The following is a 20000-nucleotide window of genomic DNA, read 5'->3' on the forward strand; positions in this document are numbered from 1 at the left end:
TGCCATGCCACGGCCTCGGCCCGCATGACATGCCACGGCCTCGGCCCGCATGCCATGCCACGGCCTCGGCCCGCATGCCCTGCCACGGCGTTGCCCAACATGCCATGCCACGTCCTCGGCCCGCATGCCATGACATGCCACGGCCCGCATGTGTTGCCACGGCGTTGCCAAACATGCCATGCCACGGCCTCGGCCCGCATGCCATGCCACGGCGTCGCCCAACATGCCATGCCACGGCCACGGCCCGCATGCCATGCCACGGCCTCGGCCCGCATGCCTTGCTACGGCGTTGCCCAACATGCCATGCCACGGCCTCGGCCCGCATGCCTTGCCACGGCGTTGCCCAACATGCCATGCCACGGCCTCGGCCCGCATGCCATGCCATGCCACGGCCCGCATGTCTTGCCAAGGCGTTGCCAAACATGCCTTGCCACGGCCTCGGCCCGCATGCCATGCCACGGCGTCGCCCAACATGCCATGCCACGGCCTCGGCCCGCATGGCTTGCAACGGCGTCGCCCAACATGCCATGCCACGGCCACGGCCACGGCCCGCATGCCATGCCACGGCCTCGGCCCGCATGCCTTGCTACGGCGTTGCCCAACATGCCATGCCACGGCCTCGGCCCGCATGCCTTGCCACCGCGTTGCCCAGCATGCCATGCCACCGCGTTGACCGGCGTGCCATGCCTTAGCCTTGGCCAACATGTCGAGCCACGGCCTGGGCCAAACTTGCCATGACACGGCCTCGGCCCGCATGACATGCCACGGCCTCGGCCCGCATGCCTTGCTACGGCGTCGCCCAACATTCCATGCCACGGCCTCGGCCCGCATGCCAAGCCACGGCCTCGGCCCGCATGACATGCCACGGCCTCGGCCCGCATGCCTTGCCACGACGTCGCCCAACTTGCCATGCCACGGCCTCGGCCCGCATGCCATGCCACGGCCTCGGCTCGCATGACATGCCACGGCCTCGGCCCGCATGCCTTGCTACGGCGTCGCCCAACATGCCATGCCACGGCCTCGGCCCGCATGCCATGCCACGGCCTCGGCCCGCATGACATGCCACGGCCTCGGACCGCATGCCTTGCTACGGCGTCGCCCAACATGCCATGCCACGGCCCCGGCCCGCATGCCTTGCCACCGCGTTGCCCGGCATGCCATGCCACCGCGTTGCCCGGCGTGCCATGCCTTAGCCTTGGCCAACATGTCGTGCCACGGCCTCGGCCCGCATGCCATGCCATGCCACGGCCCGCATGTCTTGCCACGGCGTTGCAAACATGCCATGCCACGGCCTCGGCCCGCATGCCTTGCTACGGCGTCGCCCAACATGCCATGCCACGGCCTCGGTCAGCATGCCATGCCATGGCACCGCCTTGTCCAGCTCGCCGTGCCGCAGCGTTGGCCAGCATGCCTTGGCCGGCATGCCATGCCAATGCCTTGGGCCAACATGGCGTGCCACGGGCTGGGCCATGCCGGTCCGTTGCCCGGCATGCCACGGCCGTGGCGGCATGGCAAGCCACGGCCTCGGCCAGCATGCCATGCCCCGGCCTCGCCCAGCATGCCATGGCACGGTCTTGGTCAGCATGCCATGCCATGGCACCGCCTTGTGCAACGTTGGCCAGCATGCCTTGGCCGGCATGCCATGCCAATGCCTTGGGCCAACATGGCGTGCCACGGGCTGGGCGAGCATGGCATGCCACGGGCTGGGCGAGCATGCCACGCCACGGCCTTGGCTAGCAGCAAGGCATGCCACGGCCTCGGCGAGCATGCCATGCCATGCCAAGGCCAAGGCCAAGGCCAAAGCCAAGGCCAAGGCCAAGGCCAAGGCAGTGGGCAAGGCCAAGTCCCTGTGCAAGGCATGGCCAAGGCCAAGGCCATGGCATGCCACCGCCTCGATCGATCTTTTTGAACATGATTCTTTTATAATCTTACCCAAACCGTGCAACACAATTAAAAATGCACTACAATCAATTTTAAATGTCATTCCCTATTTTTTTGCAATTTTTCTGGAGCTTTTCGAATTTTTAAAGCCCTTATTTGGCATAAAAAAATCAAAATAAAATTAAAAAAATGAAAAAAATAATTTAATAATTTCTATAATTACTAGTGAATCATCCTTTAATTATGGGAATTTTTCCATAATTTTTTGACCATTTTTATTAATTTTTATTATTTTTTAAGTATTAATATCGAAATAAATTAAAATAAAATATTTTCGGTAAAAAAATATTTTTTTTAATTTTTTTTATGGTGTATTAAATTATTTCCTACAACTTTCATGTTGAAAGTTTTGGCAAAAAACCATTACTTTTTAAAAAAACCCCATTATGACTCCTCGAACATGCTTGATGTTTCCTCCTGCCAGACTGAAAAGGGCTTAACAGGCTATTATAAGGGGGGGGCACCTCCCTTGCCCAGGGCAAGGCAGTGGCAGGTACGCCCCATGTTGGGCGCGGCCTGGGCTGCGGCCTTGGGTTACATGCACTGCGGCTCGACCGCGGCCTGGGCTGCGGCCTGGGGCGGCTCGGCCGCGGCCTTGGGCGGCCTGGACCGCGGCCTTGGGCGGCCTTGCGCGGCCTGGGCGCGGCCTGGGCGCGGCCTTGCGCGGCCTGGGCGCGGCCTTGGGCAGCATGGCGTGGCATCCGCGCGGGCGTGGGCGGCCTGGCATGCGCGCGGCATGGGCAGCACGGCATAGCATGCGCACGGCCTGGGCGGCCTGGCATGCAGCCGGCCTGGCATGCCCGCGGCGTGGGCAGCACGGCATGGCATGCGCACGGCCTGGGCGGCCTGGCATGCAGCCGGCCTGGCATGCCCGCGGCGTGGGCAGCACGGCATGGCATGCGCACGGCCTGGGCGGCCTGGCATGCAGCTGGCCTGGGCAGCACGGCATGGCATGCGCACGGCCTGGGCGGCCTGGCATGCAGCCGGCCAGGGCAGCCTGGCCTGGCATGCCCGCGGCGTGGGCAGCGTGGCCTGTGCGAAAGCCAGCAGCTTGCCATGCCACGGCCAAGTCAGCCCAGCCAAAGCCAGCAGCTTGCCATGCCAAGGCCAAGTCCAGCAGCATGCCATGCCACGGCCAAGGCAGCCCAGCCAAAGCCAGCAGCATGCCATGCCAAGGCCAAGGCCAGCAGCATGCCATGCCACGGCCAAGGCAGCCCAGCCAAAGCCAGCAGCATGCCATGCCAAGGCCAAGGCCAGCAGCATGCCATGCCACGGCCAAGGCAGCCCAGCCAAAGCCAGCAGCATGCCATGCCAAGGCCAAGGCCAGCAGCATGCCTTGCCACGGCCAAGGCAGGCCTGCCAAAGCCAGCAGCATGCCATGCCAAGGCCAAGGCCAGCAGCATGCCATGCCACGGCCAAGGCAGCCCAGCCAAAGCCAGCAGCATGCCATGCCAAGGCCTAGGCCAGCAGCATGCCATGCCACGGCCAAGGCAGCCCAGCCAAAGCCAGCAGCATGCCATGCCAAGGCCAAGGCCAGCAGCATGCCATGCCACGGCCAAGGCAGCCCAGCCAAAGCCAGCAGCATGCCATGCCAAGGCCAAGGCCAGCAGCATGCCATGCCACGGCCAAGGCAGCCCAGCCAAGGCCAGCAGCATGCCCTGCCACGGCCAAGGCAGCCCAGCCAAAGCCAGCAGCTTGCCATGCCAAGGCCAAGGCCAGCAGCATGCCATGCCACGGCCAAGGCAGCCCAGCCAAAGCCAGCAGCATGCCATGCCAAGGCCAAGGCCAGCAGCATGCCATGCCACGGCCAAGGCAGCCCAGCCAAAGCCAGCAGCATGCCATGCCAAGGCCAAGGCCAGCAGCATGCCATGCCACGGCCAAGGCAGCCCAGCCAAAGCCAGCAGCATGCCATGCCAAGGCCTAGGCCAGCAGCATGCCTTGCCACGGCCAAGGCAGGCCTGCCAAAGCCAGCAGCATGCCATGCCAAGGCCAAGGCCAGCAGCATGCCATGCCACGGCCAAGGCAGCCCAGCCAAAGCCAGCAGCTTGCCATGCCAAGGCCAAGTCCAGCAGCATGCCATGCCACGGCCAAGGCAGCCCAGCCAAAGCCAGCAGCATGCCATGCCAAGGCCAAGGCCAGCAGCATGCCATGCCACGGCCAAGGCAGCCCAGCCAAAGCCAGCAGCATGCCATGCCAAGGCCAAGGCCAGCAGCATGCCATGCCACGGCCAAGGCAGCCCAGCCAAAGCCAGCAGCATGCCATGCCAAGGCCTAGGCCAGCAGCATGCCTTGCCACGGCCAAGGCAGGCCTGCCAAAGCCAGCAGCATGCCATGCCAAGGCCAAGGCCAGCAGCATGCCATGCCACGGCCAAGGCAGCCCAGCCAAAGCCAGCAGCATGCCATGCCAAGGCCTAGGCCAGCAGCATGCCATGCCACGGCCAAGGCAGCCCAGCCAAAGCCAGCAGCATGCCATGCCAAGGCCTAGGCCAGCAGCATGCCATGCCACGGCCAAGGCAGGCCTGCCAAAGCCAGCAGCATGCCATGCCAAGGCCAAGGCCAGCAGCATGCCATGCCACGGCCAAGGCAGCCCAGCCAAAGCCAGCAGCATGCCATGCCAAGGCCTAGGCCAGCAGCATGCCATGCCACGGCCAAGGCAGCCCAGCCAAAGCCAGCAGCATGCCATGCCAAGGCCTAGGCCAGCAGCATGCCATGCCACGGCCAAGGCAGGCCAGCCAAAGCCAGCAGCATGCCATGCCAAGGCCAAGGCCAGCAGCATGCCATGCCACGGCCAAGGCAGCCCAGCCAAAGCCAGCAGCTTGCCATGCCAAGGCCAAGGCCAGCAGCATGCCATGCCACGGCCAAGGCAGCCCAGCCAAAGCCAGCAGCATGCCATGCCAAGGCCAAGGCCAGCAGCATGCCATGCCACGGCCAAGGCAGCCCAGCCAAGGCCAGCAGCATGCCCTGCCACGGCCAAGGCAGCCCAGCCAAAGCCAGCAGCTTGCCATGCCAAGGCCAAGGCCAGCAGCATGCCATGCCACGGCCAAGGCAGCCCAGCCAAAGCCAGCAGCATGCCATGCCAAGGCCAAGGCCAGCAGCATGCCATGCCACGGCCAAGGCAGCCCAGCCAAAGCCAGCAGCATGCCATGCCAAGGCCAAGGCCAGCAGCATGCCATGCCACGGCCAAGGCAGCCCAGCCAAAGCCAGCAGCATGCCATGCCAAGGCCTAGGCCAGCAGCATGCCTTGCCACGGCCAAGGCAGGCCTGCCAAAGCCAGAAGCATGCCATGCCAAGGCCAAGGCCAGCAGCATGCCATGCCACGGCCAAGGCAGCCCAGCCAAAGCCAGCAGCATGCCATGCCAAGGCCTAGGCCAGCAGCATGCCATGCCACGGCCAAGGCAGCCCAGCCAAAGCCAGCAGCATGCCATGCCAAGGCCTAGGCCAGCAGCATGCCATGCCACGGCCAAGGCAGGCCAGCCAAAGCCTGCAGCATGCCATGCCAAGGCCAAGGCCAGCAGCATGCCATGCCACGGCCAAGGCAGCCCAGCCAAAGCCAGCAGCATGCCATGCCAAGGCCTAGGCCAGCAGCATGCCATGCCACGGCCAAGGCAGGCCTGCCAAAGCCAGCAGCATGCCATGCCAAGGCCAAGGCCAGCAGCATGCCATGCCACGGCCAAGGCAGCCCAGCCAAAGCCAGCAGCATGCCATGCCAAGGCCAAGGCCAGCAGCATGCCATGCCACGGCCAAGGCAGCCCAGCCAAAGCCAGCAGCATGCCATGCCAAGGCCAAGGCCAGCAGCATGCCATGCCACGGCCAAGGCAGCCCAGCCAAAGCCAGCAGCATGCCATGCCAAGGCCAAGGCCAGCAGCATGCCATGCCACGGCCAAGGCAGCGCAGCCAAGGCCAGCAGCATGCCATGCCACGGCCAAGGCAGCCCAACCAAAGCCAGCAGCTTGCCATGCCAAGGCCAAGGCCAGCAGCATGCCATGCCACGGCCAAGGCAGCCCAGCCAAAGCCAGCAGCATGCCATGCCAAGGCCAAGGCCAGCAGCATGCCATGCCACGGCCAAGGCAGCCCAGCCAAAGCCAGCAGCATGCCATGCCAAGGCCAAGGCCAGCAGCATGCCATGCCACGGCCAAGGCAGCCCAGCCAAAGCCAGCAGCATGCCATGCCAAGGCCTAGGCCAGCAGCATGCCATGCCACGGCCAAGGCAGGCCTGCCAAAGCCAGCAGCATGCCATGCCAAGGCCAAGGCCAGCAGCATGCCATGCCACGGCCAAGGCAGCCCAGCCAAAGCCAGCAGCATGCCATGCCAAGGCCTAGGCCAGCAGCATGTCATGCCACGGCCAAGGCAGCCCAGCCAAAGCCAGCAGCATGCCATGCCAAGGCCAAGGCCAGCAGAATGCCATGCCACGGCCAAGGCAGGCCAGCCAAAGCCAGCAGCATGCCATGCCAAGGCCAAGGCCAGCAGCATGCCATGCCACGGCCAAGGCAGCCCAGGCAAAGCCAGCAGCACGCCATGCCAAGGCCTAGGCCAGCAGCATGCCATGCCACGGCCAAGGCAGGCCAGCCAAAGCCAGCAGCATGCCATGCCAAGGCCAAGGCCAGCAGCATGCCATGCCACGGCCAAGGCAGCCCAGCCAAAGCCAGCAGCATGCCAGGCCAAGGCCTTGGCCAGCAGCATGCCATGCCACGGCCAAGGCAGGCCTGCCAAAGCCAGCAGCATGCCATGCCAAGGCCAAGGCCAGCAGCATGCCATGCCACGGCCAAGGCAGCCCAGCCAAAGCCATCAGCATGCCATGCCAAGGCCTAGGCCAGCAGCATGCCATGCCACGGCCAAGGCAGCCCAGCCAAAGCCAGCAGCATGCCATGCCAAGGCCAAGGCCAGCAGCATGCCATGCCACGGCCAAGGCAGCCCAGCCAAAGCCAGCAGCATGCCATGCCAAGGCCTAGGCCAGCAGCATGCCATGCCACGGCCAAGGCAGCCCAGCCAAAGCCAGCAGCATGCCATGCCAAGGCCATGGCCAGCAGCATGCCATGCCACGGCCAAGGCAGCCCAGCCAAAGCCAGCAGCATGCCATGCCAAGGCCTAGGCCAGCAGCATGCCATGCCACGGCCAAGGCCGCCCAGCCAAAGCCAGCAGCATGCCATGCCAAGGCCAAGGCCAGCAGCATGCCATGCCACGGCCAAGGCAGCCCAGCCAAAGCCAGCAGCATGCCATGCCAAGGCCTAGGCCAGCAGCATGCCATGCCACGGCCAAGGCAGCCCAGCCAAAGCCAGCACCATGCCATGCCAAGGCCAAGGCCAGCAGCATGCCATGCCACGGCCAAGGCAGCCCAGCCAAAGCCAGCAGCATGCCATGCCAAGGCCTAGGCCAGCAGCATGCCATGCCACGGCCAAGGCAGGCCTGCCAAAGCCAGCAGCATGCCATGCCAAGGCCAAGGCCAGCAACATGCCATGCCACGGCCAAGGCAGCCCAGCCAAAGCCAGCAGCATGCCATGCCAAGGCCTAGGCCAGCAGCATGCCATGCCACGGCCAAGGCAGCCCAGCCAAAGCCAGCAGCATGCCATGCCAAGGCCTAGGCCAGCAGCATGCCATGCCACGGCCAAGGCAGCCCAGCCAAAGCCAGCAGCATGCCATGCCAAGGCCAAGGCCAGCAGCATGCCATGCCACGGCCAAGGCAGCCCAGCCAAAGCCAGCAGCATGCCATGCCAAGGCCTAGGCCAGCAGCATGCCATGCCACGGCCAAGGCAGGCCTGCCAAAGCCAGCAGCATGCCATGTCAAGGCCAAGGCCAGCAGCATGCCATGCCACGGCCAAGGCAGGCCAGCCAAAGCCAGCAGCATGCCATGCCATGGCCTATGCCAGCAGCATGCCATGCCACGGCCAAGGCAGGCCAGCCAAAGCCAGCAGCATGCCATGCCAAGGCCTAGGCCAGCAGCATGCCATGCCACGGCCAAGGCAGGCCAGCCAAAGCCAGCAGCATGCCATGCCAAGGCCAAGGCCAGCAGCATGCCATGCCACGGCCAACGCAGCCCAGCCAAAGCCGGCGGCATGCCATGCCAAGGCCAAGGCCAGCAGCATGCCATGCCACGACCAAGGCTGCCAGCCAAAGCCAGCAGCATGCCATGCCAAGGCCTAGGCCAGCAGCATGCCATGCCACGGCCAAGGCAGCCCAGCCAAAGCCGCCAGCATGCCATGCCAAGGCCAAGGCCAAGGCCAGCAGCATGCCATGCCACGGCCAAGGCCAAGGCCAAGGCAGCCCATCCGAAGCCAGCAACATTCCATGGCAAGGCCAACGCAGCCCAGCCAAAGCCGGCGGCATGCCATGCCAAGGCCAAGGCCAGCCGCATGTCTTGCCACGGCCTTGTCCCGCAGCGTGGCGTGCCTTTGCCTTGGGCTAGAACATCGCATGCCACGCCCTTGGCAAGCAATCCTGTCCCTCGTGTAATTGCCATTTGGTTTGGCTTTGACTTACGTATATGTTGCCCTGCGAAATGCTTGTCCCTCGGGTAATAGCCGTTTGGTTGCCTTTGACTTGCGAACCCGTTGCTAGTGCTTTCCCCAGTGGAAGCTTGTTGGGAAAAGTATGTCCCTCGGAAGTTGCCTGTTGCGTTTGTTATTTGCATTCGAGCTATCCGATGCTTGCTGGGTTTCTCTAAGAGTTTTTGCACGTTCGTCGGGCTTTTTAATTATTTATTTACTCATAAAAATTATAATAAAATAAATTAAAAATAAAAAAATAATTAAAAAAATTACTATAATTACTAGTGCCTCATCTTATAATTGTTGGAATTTTTCTAGAATTTTTTGAGTATTTTTAGTAATTTTTATTATTTTTTAAGTATTAAAATTGAAATAAATTAAAATAAAATATTCCGGTGGCCAAATATTTTTTTATAATTTTTTTTATGGTGTATTAAATTATTTCATACAACTTTCATGTTGAAAGTTTTGGCAAAAAACCATTACTTTTTAAAAAAACCCCATTATGACTCCTCGAACATGCTTGATGTTTCCTCCTGCCAGATTGAAAAGGGCTTAACAGGCTATTATAAGGGGGGGGCACCTCCCTTAAGGCTGGCCAGCATGGCCAGGCCACAGGCCACGCCTATGCCTAGGCGGGCGCTTGGCACATGCCATCGCTTGGCTTGTGGCATTGGCTTGTGGCATCGAAACTACATAGCCAAGCACGGGATGCGTCGAGTGGCGGCCCGCAGCGGTGGCGGTGGCACGTTGGCCTAGGCCAGCATGCCATGCCACAGCCTTGGCCAGCAACATGGCATGCCAAAGCCTTGGCCAGCAACATGGCATGCCAAAGCCTTGGCCAGCAGCATGCCATGCCTTGGCCTTGGCAAGCATGTCATGCCACGGCCTTGGCCAGTAGCATGCCATGCCACGGCCTTGGCCAGCAGCATGCCATGCCCCGGCCTTGGCCAGCAGCATGCCATGCCACGGCCTTGGCCAGCAGCATGCCATGCCACGGCCTTGGCCAGCAGCATGCCATGCCACAGCCTTGGCCAGCAACATGGCATGCCAAAGCCTTGGCCAGCAGCATGCCATGCCTTGGCCTTGGCAAGCATGTCATGCCACGGCCTTGGCCAGCTGCATGCCATGCCACGGCCTTGGCCAGCAGCATGCCATGCCACGGCCTTGGCCAGCAGCATGCCATGCCACGGCCTTGGCCAGCAGCATGCCATGCCACAGCCTTGGCCAGCAACATGGCATGCCAAAGCCTTGGCCAGCAGCACGCCATGCCCCGGCCTTGGCAAGCTTGTCATGCCACGGCCATGGCCAGCAGCGTGCTATGCCCCGGCCTTGGCCAGCAGCTTGCCATGCCACGACCTTGGCCAGCAGCTTGCCATGCCCCGGCCTTGGCCAGCATGTCATGCCGCGGCCTTGGCCAGCAGCATGCCATGCCACGGCCTTGGCCAGCAACATGGCATGCCGCGGCCTTGGCCGGCAGCATGCCATGCCGCGGCCTTTGCCGGCAGCATGCCATGCCGCGGCCTTTGCCAGCAGCATGGCAAGCCCAAGCCTTGGTCAGCAGCAGCATGCCATGCCAATGCCTTGGCCAGCAGCATGCCTTGCCACGGCCTCGTCCAGCAGCATGGCATGCCACGCCACGGCCTCGGCCATCAGCATGCCTTGCCACGGCCTCGGCCATCAGCATGCCTTGCCACGGCCTTGTCCAGCAGCATGGCATGCCCGGCTTTGGCCAGCAGCATGTCATGCCACGGCCTTGGCAAGCATGCCAAGCCACGGCCTTGGCAAGCATGCCATGTCCCTCGGGTAATTGTACAAGTTGCCTTGCGAAATGCATGTCCCTCGGTTAAATTGCCATTTGGTTGGCTTTGGCGTGCGAACGAGTTGCCTGTGCTTTCCTTGTGGAAGCTTGTTGCGAGAAGTATGTCCCTCGAAAGTTGCCTGTTGCGTTTGTTATTTGCATTCGCGCTAACCGGTGCTTGCTCGGCCTCTCTAAATGTTTTCGCGCGTTCGTCGGGCTTCTTGGTCCTTCGGGGGGTGATTCGTTTTGGGGGGCTGGTGCACAGTGTACGTCGTGGCGCGTGAGTTGTGTTCGGTTTGTGCGAGTTGGACGGATCCCTGCCTGTGCAGCGAACTCCACTGGTGCATTCCTCCATGTCCCTCGGGTTGTCTTCGACTCGCCTTCGGGTTGCTTGCGCTTCCCTAGTGGAAGGTGCCTTGTGAAAAGCGTGTCCCTCGGGTAATTGCCATTTGGTTGGCTTTGACGTTCGAACGAGTTGCCTATGCTTTCCTAGTGGAAGCTTGTTGCGAAAAGTATGTCCCTCGAAAGTTGCCTGTTGCGTTTGTTATTCGCATTCGCGCTAACCGGTGCTTGCTCGGCCTCTCTAAATGTTTTCGCGCGTTCGTCGGGCTTCTTAGTCCTTCGGGGGGTGATTCGTTTTGGGGGGCTGGTGCACAGTGTACGTCGTGGCGCGTGAGTTGTGTTCGGTTTGTGCGAGTTGGACGGATCCCTGCCTGTGCAGCGAACTCCACTGGTGCATTCCTCCATGTCCCTCGGGTTGTCTTCGACTCGCCTTCGGGTTGCCTGCGCTTCCCTAGTGGAAGGTGCCTTGCGAAAAGCGTGTCCCTCGGGTAATTGCCATTTGGTTGGCTTTGACGTTCGAACGAGTTGCCTATGCTTTCCTAGTGGAAGCTTGTTGCGAAAAGTATGTCCCTCGAAAGTTGCCTGTTGCGCTTGTTACTTGCATTCGCGCTAACCGGTGCTTGCTCGGCCTCTCTAAATGTTTTCGTGCGTTCGTCGGGCTTCTTAGTCCTTCGGGGGGTGATTCGTTTTGGGGGGCTGGTGCACAGTGTACGTCGTGGCGCGTGAGTTGTGTTCGGTTTGTGCGAGTTGGACGGATCCCTGCCTGTGCAGCGAACTCCACTGGTGCATTCCTCCATGTCCCTCGGGTGATCGCCTTTAGGTTGTCTTCGACTCGCCTTCGGGTTGTCTGCGCTTCCCTAGTGGAAGGTGCCTTGCGAAAAGCATGTCCCTCGGGTAATTGCCATTTGGTTGGCTTTGACGTTCGAACGAGTTGCCTGTGCTTTCCTAGTGGAAGCTTGTTGCGAAAAGTATGTCCCTCGAAAGTTGCCTGTTGCGCTTGTTATTTGCGTTCGCGCTAACCGGTGCTTGCTCGGCCTCCCTAAATGTTTTCGCGCGTTCGTCGGGCTTCTTGGTCCTTCGGGGGGTGATTCGTTTTGGGGGGCTGGTGCATAGTGTACGTCGTGGCGCGTGAGTTGTGTTCGGTTTGTGCGAGTTGGACGAATCCCTGCCTGTGCAGCGAACTCCACTGGTGCATTCCTCCATGTCCCTCGGGTAAATGCCTTAAGGTTGTCTTCGACTCGCCTTCGAGTTGCCTACGCTTCTGTCACGACCCGAACCCGCCCCCGTGGGTTAAGGACGTAACCGGCCAGTAATCATGAGATTACCTACGGCCTCAAACTGTTCTAAACGTATTTTAACAGAGTTAATGGGGGCCAAACGGAAGCAAAATTAAAAACTTTGTCCATAGAGCCGTGCTTATATGCACATCAAACAAACCATACTCAGATACGCTAATAACTCACATCAAAAGTACAGCTTCACAAAATTCATTACAGACAGGATCGTCCAAAACGAGTCAACCTATAACAGACTATGTACAGACATGCACTGGGCCCTTGCCAACAAGACAAAACATAGGTACATAGTAAAAGGGCAAGGATGGTCTCATGCGCGAGGCACAAGGCTGACTCTCCCAAAACTCCTGTTGTTCCTAGCAGACTTCACTGGGGCTGGGTTTGGACTTCCCTTGGCTCACCTACAAATACATGAATGAGCGTGAGCGATAGCCCAGTGAATAATATCAAGTATAACAGTTACATAACAATATGTAGATCAACATGCTCCAAACGGCCTTGGGCCCAATTCATACTTCTGTTTAACAGCAAAATATATACATAACTATACGAAATGCAAGTCAAGTAACTGTAGTTCCAAACATTCTGGCCTTTGGCCCATCCGGGTTTCCATTCATGGCAAAACGGCCTTCGGCCCATTCATTCATGTCAAACGGCCTTTGGCCCATTCATTCATGTCAAACGGCCTTTGGCCCATTCATTCATGTCAAACGGCCTTTGGCCCATTCATTCATATCAAACGGCCTTTGGCCCATTCATTCACGTCAAACGGCCTTTGGCCCATTCATTCATATCAAACGGCCTTTGGCCCATTCATTCATCTCAAACGGCCTTTGGCCCATTCATTCATGTCAAACGGCCTTTGGCCCATTCATTCACGTCAAACGGCCTTTGGCCCATTCATTCATTTATTCTTGTCAGACTTTTGTCCACAATCCCAATTAACAACTCATAATATTTATAGGGGAATAACAATTGGGCATTGACAAGTTTTCAAATATTGATATTACTCACAGTGATCGGCTTGTGGATGCGCCCTGGAGCTTGACCCTACACATTTCATGAATACAAAAGGGTCACTAACAGTTCAATCCGTTCTTTAATTCACATATTCCTCTTTAGGCTTTGTTCTTATCTCATTAACTCATTTACAATGCTTAACACATGCCTAGGAGTGCTCACAAGTGAAAGAGAACGGAAAACGAATCACAGAATGCATGAACAAAATTCCAGGAAACAGGGCCCCCGCTCGAGCGTAATATTCTCCGCTCGAGCGGACTCTTAAGGCCTGCAAGGTACTGGTTGCACAAAAGATGCGCTCGAGCTGAAGGTCTGTCTACAAAAATCCACGCTCGAGCGTGAAATGTCCCGCTCGAGCGGGCATCCAACTCTGCAAAAAAATGCTGGGAGCACGATTTTCCCGCTCGAGCGGCCATTACTCCGCTCGAGCGGACCTCAAAATCTGGGTTTCCCAGATCGTGTTCTTGAGCTCCAAATCAGTTTTCCATCTACATTTCTTGCATGCAATGGTTCAAATTACACATTTACACATGCTAACATGCTACTAATGCAGATTACAACATTAGGAAGCTCAATTACATGATTTATCTACATGCATGTCCCAAATTGTCTCAAACCCATCATCAACATGCTCAAATTCAACATTCAAGACTTATACTCCCATGATTTGTACATGCATGTGGGAGATGCTCATCATTCTCAACTTAGATGGTACAAATGGTGACTACAATATGAGCTTTACCCAAAACTCCACATGAATCATGTGTTTCAAGCTCAAACATGCAAATTCAAAGTAATTTCTTACATGCATGAGTTCTAAGACTTCAATCTCAACAAAAATCAACTCATTACATGTTCTTGATCACAAACAACCCTTGAACTTACAGATTACAAGTAAGATTTCATGAAATCACTTACCTAAGAGCTTCAACACTCAAGCCCTAGCCAAATCTTGAGCTAGATCTTCAAATTCCCAAGTCTTGAGCCCAAATTACACAAATCTCTCCCTTTTTCTCTCCATGGCCGGCCTCTCTCTCCCTCTCAATTGTCTAACTCAGATTTTGAGTTTTAAGAGAGCTAAAGGGGAGTGCAATGCAAATATAAAACAAGCCCCACTAATAAATATTTTAATATAAAATAATGGGGTACTTAATTTATCAATTTAATCAGTTTAAATTGGCCAGAATCAAATTTCAATTAAATTTCACCGTAGGCCCTAAAAATTATGCCAACCACAATGGCGTAATCAATTTCGGGTTCCGTGGCCGATAAGGCCCTCAATTAAATTTCCAAAACAGACTACTCAAACAGATATTCCTACGGTGAACAGATAAAATTTCAAACCACATATTTTCACATAGTGGAACACAAAATCATATCAAAATACATAATCACATCATGTTAAGGACTAATTAACATACTACGGAACAGGGGTGTCACAGTCTTCCCCCCTTTAGGAAGTTTGGTCCTCCAAACTTAACTTACCTTCGTCGGGAAACAAATGTGGATAGCTTAGACGCATTTCCTCCTCTTTTTCCCATGTAGCATCTGTCCCATAGTGTTCCTTCCATTCCACTTTCACCATTGGAATGGATTTGTTTCTCAATTCTTTCACTTGTCGGTCAACAATTCTTTCCGGCCATTCAGCATATTCCATATTTTCGTCAATAGCAATCCGGTGATAATCAATCACATGCAACGGGTCTCGGAGGTAACCCCTCAACATTGACACGTGAAACACATTGTGGATTTGCTCAAATCCCGGTGGCAAAGCAACTCTATAAGCAACTGGACCAAGTTTCTCCAAAATTTGAAACGGCCCAATATAACGGGGCGTCAACTTGCCCTTTTTCCCAAACCTGACTTGGCCTTTCATTGGAGAAACACGGATGAACACATGGTCGCCGACCTCATACTCAAGAGGTCTTCTCCGGACATCTGCATAACTCTTCTGTCGGTCTTGAGCTGTTTTGAGCCTTTGCCGAATAGTTTTGATCTTTTCAGAGGTGTCTTGTACAATTTCAGGCCCGAGCAAAGCTCTGTCCCCGACCTCTGTCCAACAAATAGGTGATCTACACCTCCTACCATACAAAGCCTCGTATGGTGCCATACCGATGCTGGAGTGGAAGCTATTATTATAGGCAAATTCTGCAAGAGGCAGGTAATCTTCCCAACTCCCCTGAAAATCCAAAGCACACATGCGAAGCATATCTTCCAAAGTCTGTATTGTTCGTTCTGACTGCCCATCTGTCTGTGGGTGGAATGCAGTGCTGAACCTTAGTTCTGTTCCCATAGCTTCCTGCAAACTCTTCCACAATCTAGATACAAACTTCGGATCTCTATCCGACACAATGGATACTGGAACTCCATGTAAGCGGACAATTTCATCAACATAAATAGTAGCCAACCTGTAAGCAGTAAATGTAGTTTTGACAGGCAGAAAATGTGCAGATTTAGTCAGTCTATCAACTACAACCCAAACAGAATCCATACCGCGGGAAGTCCGAGGTAGGCCAACAACGAAATCCATGGTCACATGTTCCCACTTCCACTCAGGAATGGGGAGAGGTTGAAGTAGACCGCCTGGTTTCTGATGTTCAGCCTTAACTTGCTGACACTGAAGGCACTTGGACACATGTTCTGCAATCTCTTTCTTCATTTTAGGCCACCAATAGGTTTGTTTCAAATCCCGATACATTTTATTGTTACCCGGATGCATGGCAAATACGGATCTGTGGGCTTCATCTAAGACCCTCTTCTTTAGCTCCGGAATAACTGGAACACATATTCGGTTTCGAAATTTCAACATTCCATTCTCGATACTGAACTCTGCTTTTGGGCTGACTTCAAATTCATCAATTACCTTTCTGAGGAACTCATCCTTTTTCTGTTTTTGCTTGATTTCATCAACAATTGCCGGCTCGGCTGTAATAGCGGCTATCAATCCGCCCTGTTCGCACACTACCACTTCAATTTCAGACTTTTCAAAGTCTTGCAAAATCTCCCTTTGTTCAGTAAGCAAGCAAGCCATACTCCCTGTTGATTTCCTGCTCAAGGCATCAGCCACTGTATTAGCTTTTCCGGGGTGATACTGAATTTCTAGGTCGTAATCTTTTATCAATTCCAGCCATCTTCTCTGACGCATATTCAACTCTTTCTGCGTGAAGAAGTATTTTAGGCTTTTATGATCTGTGTAGACTTCACACTTTGCCCCATACAAATAATGCCGCCAGATTTTCAAAGCAAAAACAACTGCGGCCAATTCTAGGTCATGTGTTGGATAATTCTTCTCATGCGGCCTCAACTGTCGGGAGGCGTAAGCAATAACCTTTCCGTTCTGCATTAACACACAACCCAAACCCTTATAAGATGCGTCACTGAAAATCACAAAATTTTCCGTACCTGAAGGTAGTGTCAAAATTGGTGCAGTGGTCAATCTTGTCTTCAATTCATGAAAGGCTGATTCTCTTTCACTATTCCACTCAAATGGTTGTCCTTTACGTGTCAATTGGGTAAGAGGCACAGCTAATTTCGAAAAGTCCTTTACAAACCTTCTGTAGTACCCAGCTAAGCCCATGAAACTGCGAACTTCTGTCACATTAGTTGGTGTAGGCCAATTCACAATTGCTTCTATTTTCTGCGGGTCCACTGAAATTCCTTCCTTGTTGACCACGTGCCCTAAGAAAATAACCTCATCCAACCAAAATTCACATTTCTTTAACTTAGCAAATAGTTTTCTTTCCCGAAGTATTTGTAAAACAGTCCTCAAATGATGTTCGTGTTCAAGTCTATCTTTAGAGTATATTAAAATATCATCGATGAAGACAACAACAAACTCATCAAGGTAGGTTTTAAAAATTCTATTCATTAAGTCCATAAATGCTGCCGGAGCATTAGTCACTCCAAATGGCATAACAAGAAACTCAAAATGACCATACCTCGTTCTGAATGCGGTTTTCTCAACATCTTCTGCCTTAACCTTCAGCTGATGATACCCGGATCTCAAATCAATCTTAGAAAACACCTGTGATCCCTGCAACTGGTCAAATAAGTCATCAATACGGGGTAAGGGATATTTATTCTTTATCGTTACCTTGTTCAATTCCCGGTAATCAATACATAGGCGTAAGGTACCATCCTTTTTCTTTACAAATAACACTGGTGCGCCCCAAGGCGAAGTACTGGGCCGGATAAACCCTTTATCAAGAAGGTCTTGCAACTGTTCTTTTAATTCTTTCATTTCGGATGTAGCCATCCTGTAGGGAGTTTTAGAAATAGGTTGGGTGCCTGGCACAGTTTCAATAGTAAACTCTATCTCCCTGTCTACCAACTCCCCTGGTAATTCATTTGGAAACACATCTGGGAATTCTCTAACGATGGGAATATCATTCAATTCAACATTCACGGATTGTTCAGTCAATACATAACACAAATAACCCTGGCATCCCTTCCTGATCAATTTACATGCTTTCATTGCAGATATCAAATATGGTGGAGGCACTACCCCATTTCCCACAAACACAATTTCTTTCTGTTCTGGTGGTTTAAATACAACCCTCTTTGTCACACAATCTATAGTGGCACAATATTTGGTCAACCAATCCATGCCCAAAATTACATCAAAGTGTCTAAAGTTTAAGGGCAACAAATCTACATACAGGGTAGCATCCTCAATATGCATGTCACAAAACCGATATATATAGTCACATAACACAGATTCCCCCGATGGAGCAGACACACATAACAAATATGGCAACAATTCTAGGGGTCTTTTCAGTCTAGATGCAAATGCATATGTCACAAATGAATGCGTTGATCCAGAATCAATTAACACAAAAGCATCCTGATTACATATCGAGATAGTACCTGAGACAACGGCATTGGCATTCCGTGTATCACCCGGAACGAGTGCAAAGACTCTCCCTTGTCTCACTGTATCCCCAGTAGTAGCAGATCTCAAAGTGTTTCCCGGCTTCGGGATCGATGCAGTGGAGCTAGCAGCTATCTTCCCACTATTCTGATTACAATCTCGGGCTATATGCCCTTGTTTCCCACACTTAAAACAGGCTCCCGATGCACGGTAACAAACTCCACGGTGCCTTTTGCTACAAGTGTTGCACATGGGAGTCGTGTCTCGGGAAGAACTTGAGGTAGTTGAGGAGCCCGTGTTTTGCTTTTTCAGAAATTTCTTCTTCAAAAAGAAGCCTTGTCTTTTGTTGCCTCTCCATTCGGTTGTTGGCTTAGCTTGTCTAGCTATATTAGCCTCTGATATGATGGCCCGGTCAAGCACCCCAATGTAGGTCTCCAATTTCAGGACATTCACCCGCTCTAGGATGTCACTTCGGAGCCCACCTTCAAAATGCCTTGCCTTCTTATAATCAGTGTCAATTACGTGTGGTGCAAACCTGGCCAACTCAGTAAATTTGGCCTCATACTCAGCTACAGTCATACTGTCTTGTTTGAGTTCCATGAACTCTGCCACTTTCCTGTCCCGGACACACTGCGGGAAGTACTTGTCATAGAAGATTTCCAAAAATTTCGCCCAATCAATATCTCTGTGGTTTTCCCTCATCAACATCCACCATCTTCTCGCTTCATCTTCTAGCATAAAGGTGGCTAGAAGCACTTTCTGTGTATCCGAGCACGGAAACACCTCAAACAGTTTTTCAATCCCAAGTACCCAAGCTTCGGCTTTTAAGGGATCTAGTCCACCATGGAACTGTGGTGGTTTCATTTTCTTGAATTCCTTGGTGAGGGCGATTATCCGATCATCATTTTGATTATCTGGCACAGGTGGTGCCGGAGGTGGAGGTGGAGGTGGCGGATGTGGTTGCTGCCACTGTTGTTGCCACTCCTGTTGCTGTCTCAAAGCTTCTGCCATTTCCTGAATCAGTCTTTCCATTCTGTCCAGTCTGGCAGCAGAGGATTCCTCTAACTCATCACCTCTGGTTCTCACCATCTAATTAAACTTGCATTATATTCCATACCAAAGGTACACAAGTACACATACACTAAGGAGCACATATTTCCAGATAATTCGTAATGCAAGTAGTTCACAACTTACACATATAATTATTCATAACAAAACATTTAAGCATATAATCAATGCTTCCAAACTCGTATTTATCACATGAATGCATCCTAGATCTTATCTAGACGCTTATTGCTCCTTTTGGACAAGTGTGTGAGTTATTAACTCGTGCTCTGATACCACTCTGTCACGACCCGAACCCGCCCCCGTGGGTTAAGGACGTAACCGGCCAGTAATCATGAGATTACCTACGGCCTCAAACTGTTCTAAACGTATTTTAACAGAGTTAATGGGGGCCAAACGGAAGCAAAATTAAAAACTTTGTCCATAGAGCCGTGCTTATATGCACATCAAACAAACCATACTCAGATACGCTAATAACTCACATCAAAAGTACAGCTTCACAAAATTCATTACAGACAGGATCGTCCAAAACGAGTCAACCTATAACAGACTATGTACAGACATGCACTGGGCCCTTGCCAACAAGACAAAACATAGGTACATAGTAAAAGGGCAAGGATGGTCTCATGCGCGAGGCACAAGGCTGACTCTCCCAAAACTCCTGTTGTTCCTAGCAGACTTCACTGGGGCTGGGTTTGGACTTCCCTTGGCTCACCTACAAATACATGAATGAGCGTGAGCGATAGCCCAGTGAATAATATCAAGTATAACAGTTACATAACAATATGTAGATCAACATGCTCCAAACGGCCTTGGGCCCAATTCATACTTCTGTTTAACAGCAAAATATATACATAACTATACGAAATGCAAGTCAAGTAACTGTAGTTCCAAACATTCTGGCCTTTGGCCCATCCGGGTTTCCATTCATGGCAAAACGGCCTTCGGCCCATTCATTCATGTCAAACGGCCTTTGGCCCATTCATTCATGTCAAACGGCCTTTGGCCCATTCATTCATGTCAAACGGCCTTTGGCCCATTCATTCATATCAAACGGCCTTTGGCCCATTCATTCACGTCAAACGGCCTTTGGCCCATTCATTCATATCAAACGGCCTTTGGCCCATTCATTCATATCAAACGGCCTTTGGCCCATTCATTCATGTCAAACGGCCTTTGGCCCAT

This window comes from Camellia sinensis, unplaced genomic scaffold (genome assembly GCF_055761805.1).
Source record: "Camellia sinensis isolate YWXY unplaced genomic scaffold, ASM5576180v1 Unanchor6, whole genome shotgun sequence".
NCBI lineage: Eukaryota > Viridiplantae > Streptophyta > Magnoliopsida > Ericales > Theaceae > Camellia > Camellia sinensis.